Source organism: Zingiber officinale, chromosome 5B, assembly GCF_018446385.1.
Source record: "Zingiber officinale cultivar Zhangliang chromosome 5B, Zo_v1.1, whole genome shotgun sequence".
NCBI lineage: Eukaryota > Viridiplantae > Streptophyta > Magnoliopsida > Zingiberales > Zingiberaceae > Zingiber > Zingiber officinale.
The window spans coordinates 140,236,510-140,244,537 of record NC_055995.1 but is presented as its reverse complement, the minus strand read 5'-3'; positions in this window follow the sequence as shown (position 1 = coordinate 140,244,537).

Here is an 8,028-nt window from a genome sequence, read left to right as displayed (position 1 = left end):
AAATTAAACTAAATAAATTTCTAGTTATTAAACTTAAAAAAAAACTATAACTATAGGAAAGCCTAAACGCCTAATACTTCCCCCTTCCCTCTTCTCAGATACCATATCGCCGAGCGGCACGACCATGAGCTCGTTCGCGGCCGCGGGCAACCTTGTGATCGCGCGAGGGGAGTGGTCGTGTGCGATAGAGAGCACTTTGCGATCGCTCGAAGGGCGCGGTCGTGGTCAACAGAGAGCACTTTGCAATCGCGCGCGGCCGCGGGCAACCTTTTGATCGCAGATCGTAGTTCGCCTAGTGGCACGGCAATGAGCTCGCTCGCAGCCGCGTGAATCGAGCGACCTTGCTATCGTGCGCGATGGTGAATTTCTTGATCATTCTGAAACTCTTCAATGCAAATTGCACAATCTTAGGCAATTCATCCTATCGATATTCGGTGTAGATAGATGTGAGAAACATCTCAATTATGTGTCGTTGTAGGCCAGTTACTGCTACATTTGAAGCTGTAGTTGAATTGCATTAAGCAATCAATTGTACATACACAATAATATCACCATCACAATAAGAACAAGTACTAAGCCTATACTTTCGATAATGGATAAGAGTAGAGAATTTTGATTTCATTGTCAGGCGAGGGAAAACTGAACGGCTGATTCGGTGAAATATATCGGGGTGAAACTGTAAAATAAAATTAACATATAAGAATATATAAAAGCATTAACTATTTAGAAAATTGTTAGCAAAAAACAATAAAAAATAATAATAAGATAATTATTTATTATCTTATTAAAGCGAGTGAAGCAGTGCTTGGTTATTTGTGGTGGGATACCAAAAATCAGCTAGTGTCGTTTTCTGAGTCACTTTCTTGAAATATGGATTTTGAAATTGCACAAATGCCTAATCAATCATATTCAAAGATAAAAAAAACAATAGAAAAAGACGGATAATTAAGAAACAAGTCAATATAGCGAGTGAAGCGTCGCTTGGTTTATTTGTGTTGGGATACCGAAAATTAGCTAGTGCCGGTTTCGGTGTCACTTTCTTGAACTATGGATTTTTAAATTACAAAAATACCTAATCAATCATATTTGAAGATGAAAAATTAAGAAGCAAGTCAATATAGCGAGTCAATATAGCGAATGAAGCAAGTCAATAAAATAGGAAAACTACCTAATCAATCATATTTAATTACAAAAATTAAGAAGCAAGTCAATATAGCGAGCGAAGCAGTGCTTCGTTTATTTATGCTGAGATACCGAAAATTAGCAAACGAAAATAAAATAAATTTGAACCAACTTAATAATTTAAAAGTTGCTGATAAACTATAAAGTAAATGGTTTACATGGTTTAACAAAATATGAAGACCAAACTACTAAATGTAATCACACAGATAAAGTAGTATTTGCAACCACTCTTCTACGCAATTAGCATATTCTACGTCGGCTAAGCCAAAAGTCAATAAAATGAGTATGAAAATGATAATTGTTGGACTCCGTGGTTGTTTTGATGTGATCAACCAAGTTAGGTTAGGTCCTGTTTGTTTTTGATCCTTGTGTCTAAGTATACAGGAGCTTAGGAGCACAGGAAGTTGAGCGGAAGATGCAGCTAGTGAGAAGGACGACATGGGAAGGGAGCGGACGAGCTCGGTGCGTCCGAAGGACGAAAGAGCTGCGGAAGAGTACACCGGTGGACGAGAAGAACGTGGACGGCGTTCGAGAAATGAGAAGCTGGGACGGATGTCTGCTCGAGGAGAAGGCCAGAAACTGAGTTCGGGTGAGCCTTATTTTGGTTGGCCACAATCACCCAAGCGATTGGAGCTTCGGAAGAAGAAATAGAGTCAAAAGTAGCTGAAAAGCTAGCTGGAGGTACCATCAAAGAAGTGCTGAAGGCGCCTGCGCTGCCTGTAGTGCTGGAGGCACCTTCATTACCTTGAAGGCGCCCTCAACATTGTCTGAGGCGCCTTCAAGGGCATTGGAGGCGCCTCAGACCCAGTCTAGATGGTCGTTTGCGAAGCAGATAAAGTTTTATTCGTTCAAACCCCTTGGAGGCACCCTCAATCCTCTTGGAGGCGCCTTCAACACTCGAGATAGGTTTTCCAGGAGCTATATAAAGGCCCATGGAGCTAGAAAATTATTAATTCTACTCTGTATTAAGTTCCTAACAACTTCTGAGCGCTTTTAGTGTGTAAAAAAGGCTTCTCCGCCTACTGTGAAGGAGACATTCTAGTAGAGCTGTTCGACTGTCTTAGATTAACAACCCCCTGGGTTGTAACCAAGTTAAATTTCCTGTCTCTCTTTTATTTCTGCTATTTTAGATTTTATTGTTGTTATTATTTAGAGTTGAAAGTTTTGAGGAAGGTATTCTTAATTTGCAGGCAATTCACCCCTCCCCTCTTACCGGCCCCGCTGCATCAACAATTGGTATCAGAGCCCGACAGCCTCAGAAGGACTAACTGCCGGCTGAAGCAGAAACATCAAGACGATGGCTGGAACAAGCATTCATCCCCTAAAATTCGACGGAGACTTCGCTACATGGAAGCGAAGAATGGAGGTATTTTTTAAGACTGAATTTGATATACTTCTAATAATGAAATATGGTTTTTTAGCCTCTAAAGAAAGGAAGAATACAACCGGACGAAGAAGGAGCAAGCCGATTTCGTGGCCAATGGAAAGACGGAGTTCCACTTGCTAAGTGTTCTGCCGCCCAAGGAGGTAAGTCGGATCGGAAGCTACGACTCCGCCAAAGACCTCTAGGAAAAATTCCTGGAGCTCCACGAAGGCACCTCAGAAGCGAAATTAGCAAGGCGGGACATCCTCCTGACTTAGCTGACAAATCTCCAGATGAACAACGGTGAAAACGTAGCACAACTTCAAGCGAGAATTAAGGAGCTGATAACACAACTGAACAACCTCTGAGAATCGATAACAAATCGAGACTCGATCCGGTATGCGCTCAACGTCTTCCCAAGGTCTCTAGAATGGGCGTCCTTAGTAGGTGCATACTACATGTCTAAGGACTTTGAGGTAAGCACTTTTGAAAAATCTGTTTTCTACATTCAAACTTCACGAGTCTCGAATTACAGAGTCTAAACAAGTAGAGAAGCCAAATCTCAATATTGCCCTACAAGCCGAAAAGGACGATCCCGACTCTAAAACGTCGATCGATGAAACTGAAGCGGCGCTATTGGTAAGGAAATTAAATAAATTTATTAAAACTAACAAATTTAGATCGCAGACAAGAAAGCATCAACGTAATAGAAGGATGTCTTGATGCTACAACTGCAATGAGGAAGGGCACATCAAGGATGACTACCCAAAACTAAAGAAAAGGGACAAGGAGAAGTGTCAAAAATCGACGTCCTTGAAGTGCAAGAGTCTGAAAGCTACATGAGATGAATCATCATCTTCAGAATCAGAAGTCGAAGTCTTCTTGGGATTAGCACTGATGGCCAACCATCTTTTCGAAGAAACTAGCTTGGAGATGAGCATAGATGAAGGGGAAGGATCATCAGAAGAAGAAAGCTACATTTGGTATATATAAATGTAGACACTTGATCAATGTGATTCTTATAAATGTTTATACAAAAGCTAGACTTTTAGTATACACTCCAACAGTCACGACCTAGGAGCCAAAATATCGAAATAAAATGTTTAATTAACTTTCTGGTAAAGCATTAAAATTAGAATTAAATAATACTTTAAACAAAATTTCAAACATTTTTTTTAAAAATTCTTTAAAAATATTTTTATACTTTGAAAAATATTTATTGCATAAAATTTTTACTTAGAAAAATTCTCTGAAATTAGAATTCTTTTTTTTAAAAATTCTTAAAGAATTTTTTTTTGTTTAACTTAGAATTTTTTTTACTTAATCACAAAAATAATTTTTTGCAAAATTCTCTAACTTAGAATTTTTTTAACTTAGAACTTGTTTTGAAAATGATTTATTTTAAAACTTGCATATTTCTTGAGAAAAATTATTTTTAAACTTGAAAATTTTAATGATTATAACTCCATTTTTTTGATGTGATCAAAGGGGGAGAGATAGGACAAGTTTAGGGGAGTTAATAGTTTTTGGAGTTTTAGGGGAGTTAATATTTTTTGGAGTTTTCGGGGAGTTAATATTTTTTGAAAATATTTAATTTTACTTAATGTTGCAAATTCTTTTATTGCAACGTTTTTCCTAAAATGTTACTTTAGTAATTTCTTTAAATTACTATTTGTTCATTTGTTTCCCTATCTTGAACTTTAGTTGATGCACATCAAAAAGGGGAGATTGTTGAACCCCGTGGTTGTTTTGATGTGATCAACCAAGTTATGTTAGGTCCTGTTTGTTTTTGATCCTTGTGTCTAAGTGTGTAGGAGCTTAGGAGCGCAGGAAGTCGAGCGGAAGACACAGCTAGTGAGAAGGACGGCATGGGAAAGGAGCCGACGGGCTCGATGCGTCCGAAGGACGAAAGAGTTGCGGAAGAGTACATTGGTGGACGAGAAGAACGTGCGCGACATTCGAGGGACGAGTAGTTAGGACGGAATCCTGCTCGAGGAGAAGGTCAGAAATTGGGTTTGGGTGAACCCTATTTCGGTTGGCCATAATCACCTAAGCGATTGGAGCTTCGGAAGAAGAAATAGAGTCAAAAGGAAATGAAAAGCTAGCTGGAGGCGCTTTCAACGAAGTCCTGAAGGCGCATGCGCTGCTTGCAGTGCTGCAGGCGCCTTCATTATCTTGAAGGCGCCCTCAACATTGTCTGAGGTGCCTTCAAGGGCACTGGAGGCGCCTCAAACCTATTCTAGATGGCCGTTTACGAAGCAGATAAAGCTTTATCAGATCAAACCCCTTGGAAGCGCCCTCAACCCTCTTGGAGGCGCCTTTAACACTCAAGATAGGTTTTGTAGGAGATATATAAAGGCCCATGGAGTTAGGAAATTATTGATTCAACTCTGTATTAAGTTCCTAGCAACTTTTGAGCGTTTTTAGTGTAAAAAAAAAGGCTTCTCTGCCTACAGTGAAGGAGACATTCTAGTCGAGTTGTTCGACTGCCTTGGATTAACAACCCCCTGGGTTGTAGCCAAGTTAAATTTCCTATCTCTCTTTTACTTCTGCTATTTTAGATTTTATTGTGGCTATTATTTAGAGTTGAAAGTTTCGAGGAGGGTATTCTTAATTTGCAGGCAATTCACCCCTCCCCTCTTGCCGGCCCCATTGCACCAACAATAATTACAAGGAAGAGTGCGAATTTCTTAATCAGTCTAAAACTCTTCAATGCAAATTGCACAATCTTCATGCAATTCATCCGATCAATTTTCGGTGTAGATAGATGTGAGAAATATCTCAATTACGTGTCGTTGTAGCCCCGTTACTGTTACATTTGAAGCTGTAGCTTGAATTGCATTAAGCAATCGATTGTACATGCAAAATAATATCATCATCACTATAAAAACAAGTACTAAGCCTATACTTCCAATAATGGGTAAAGGTAGAGAATGTTTGATTTCATGGTCAGGCGTTGGAAAACTGAAAGGCTAATCGGACAATAAATAGTGGGGAGAAACTATATAATAAAATTAACATATAAGAATATAAAAAAACATTAACTATTTAGAAAATTGTTAGCAAAAAACAATAAAAAAATAAGATTATTATTTATTATCTTATTAAAGCGAGTGAAGTAGTGCTTTGTTTATTTGTGGTGGGATACCGAAAATCAGCTATTGCCATTTTCAGAGTCACTTTGTTGAACTATGAATTTTCAAATTGCACAAATGCCTAATCTATCATCACATTCAAAGATAAAAAACAATAGAAAAAGAAGGATAATTAATAAAAAATTGTGGTAGGATAATTAATAAACAAGTCAATATAGTGAGTGAAGCGGTGCTTGGTTTATTTGTGCTGGGATACCGAAAATCAGCTGGTGCCGTTTTTAGAGTCACTTTCTTGAACTATGGATTTTTAAATTGCACAAATACCTAATCAATCATATTCGAATATGAAAAACACTAGAAAATTAAGGATAATTAAGAAGCAAGTCAATATATCGAGTGAAGTAGTGCTTCGTTTATTTGTGTTGGGATACCGAAAATTAGCAAACGAAAATAAAATAAATTTTATCTAACTTAATAATTTAAAAGTTGCTAATAAACTATAAAATAAAATGGTTTATAAAGTTTAACCGAATATGAAGACCAAACAACTAAATGTAATCACACAAATAAAGTAGTATTTTCAAACAATGTTCTACATAGTGGACATATTCTACGCCGGCTAAGCAAATAGTCAATACAATAAGTATGAAAATGATGATTACAAGGAAAAGTGCAAATTTCTTGATCATTCTGAAACTCTTAAATGCAAATTGCACAATCTCCAGACAATTCATTCGATCGATCTTCGGTGTAGATTGATGTGGGAAACGTCTCAATTACGTGTCGTTGTAGCCCCATTACTACTACATTTGAAGTTGTAGCTTGAATTGCATTAAGCAATCAATTGTACATACAAAATAATATCACCATCACTCTAAGAACAAGTATTAAGCCTATACTTTCAATAATGGGTAAGAGTAGAGAATGTTTGATTTCATTCTCGGGCGATGGAAAACTGAAAGCTGATCCGGCGATAAATAGCCGGGACAAACTGTAAAATAAAATTAAGATATAATAATATATAAAAAAAATTAACTATTTAGAAAATTGTTAGCAAAAAATAAAAAATAATAATATGATAATTATTTCTTATCTTATTAAAGCGAGTGAAACGGTACTTAATTGGTTTATTTGTGGTGGGATACCGAAAATCAGCTTGTGCCATTTTTAGATTCACTTTCTTGAACTATGAATTTTGAAATTGCACAAATGCCTAATCAATCATATTCGAAGATAAATAACACTAGAGAAAGAAGGATAATTAAGAAACAAATCAATATATCGAGTGAAGCGGTGCTTGGTTTATTTGTGGTGAGATACCGAAAATTAGCTGATGTCATTTTCAGAGTCACTTTCTTGAACTATGGATTTTGAAATTTTACAAATGCATAATCAATCATATTCGAAGATGAAAAACACTAGAAAAAGAAGGATAATTAAGAAGCAAGTCAATATAGCGAGTGAAGCAGTGTTTCGTTTATTTGTGCTAGGATACCGAAAATCAGCAAATGAAAATAAAATAAATTTTATCCATATTAATAATTTAAAGTTGCTGATAAACTATAAAGTAAGATAGTTTACAAAGTTTAACCAAATATTAAGACCAAACAATAAAATGTAATCACACATATAAAGTAGTATTTGCAAACCTCGCGGCAGGGCGAGGCGGACCTCGCGGCAGGGCGAGGCGAACCTCGCGGCCAGGCGAGGCGACCTCGCGGCTGAGTGCGCCCTCACGGCCGAGCGCGTCCTCGCGGACCTCGCGGCCGGGCGATGCGTGGCCTCAAGTACCTGAGGAGGAAGAAGCCGCACGAAACGGGCACAGACGAAGCCGCACGAGAATTAGGAACTGATGAGATGGAATGAGGGATATGGAGATGGTGAGAAGCTATGAGAGAAGACGAGAATGGCAACAGGACCAAATATGAAGAGGCATTTGCATGTGGGAAGAACACGTTTAGAAGAGGAGCCCCAGAGATGAGAACCCCAAGTGCTTTGAACTTGACGCGTTCAATTTTGAGCTCATTGCTGCACGGGCTTATAATGGGTATCCATATAAATGTACACAAATGAGTATCCATATTCATGAAATGTACTATTTTTGTTTTAAAATTATAACAAAAAGATAATAAATTGATATTAAAACAAACTTAGTTTATATGTCAACCCAAGTCCGTCGCGAGCCGACCCATGTGGGTTGCGGGCCTAGGTGGGTCGGCTTACGACGAGCTTGGATTGATAAAATTTTAAACCAATCTATCTAAATTATTTGACAGGATATATTAGTTTGATGGGCCCAACTTAAATTAATGCTCTAGATATCAAGTAGTCAATATCTCTATATTTAATTATTCTCCCACTCTTTCTGTTTGATTTATTTTTCCAATT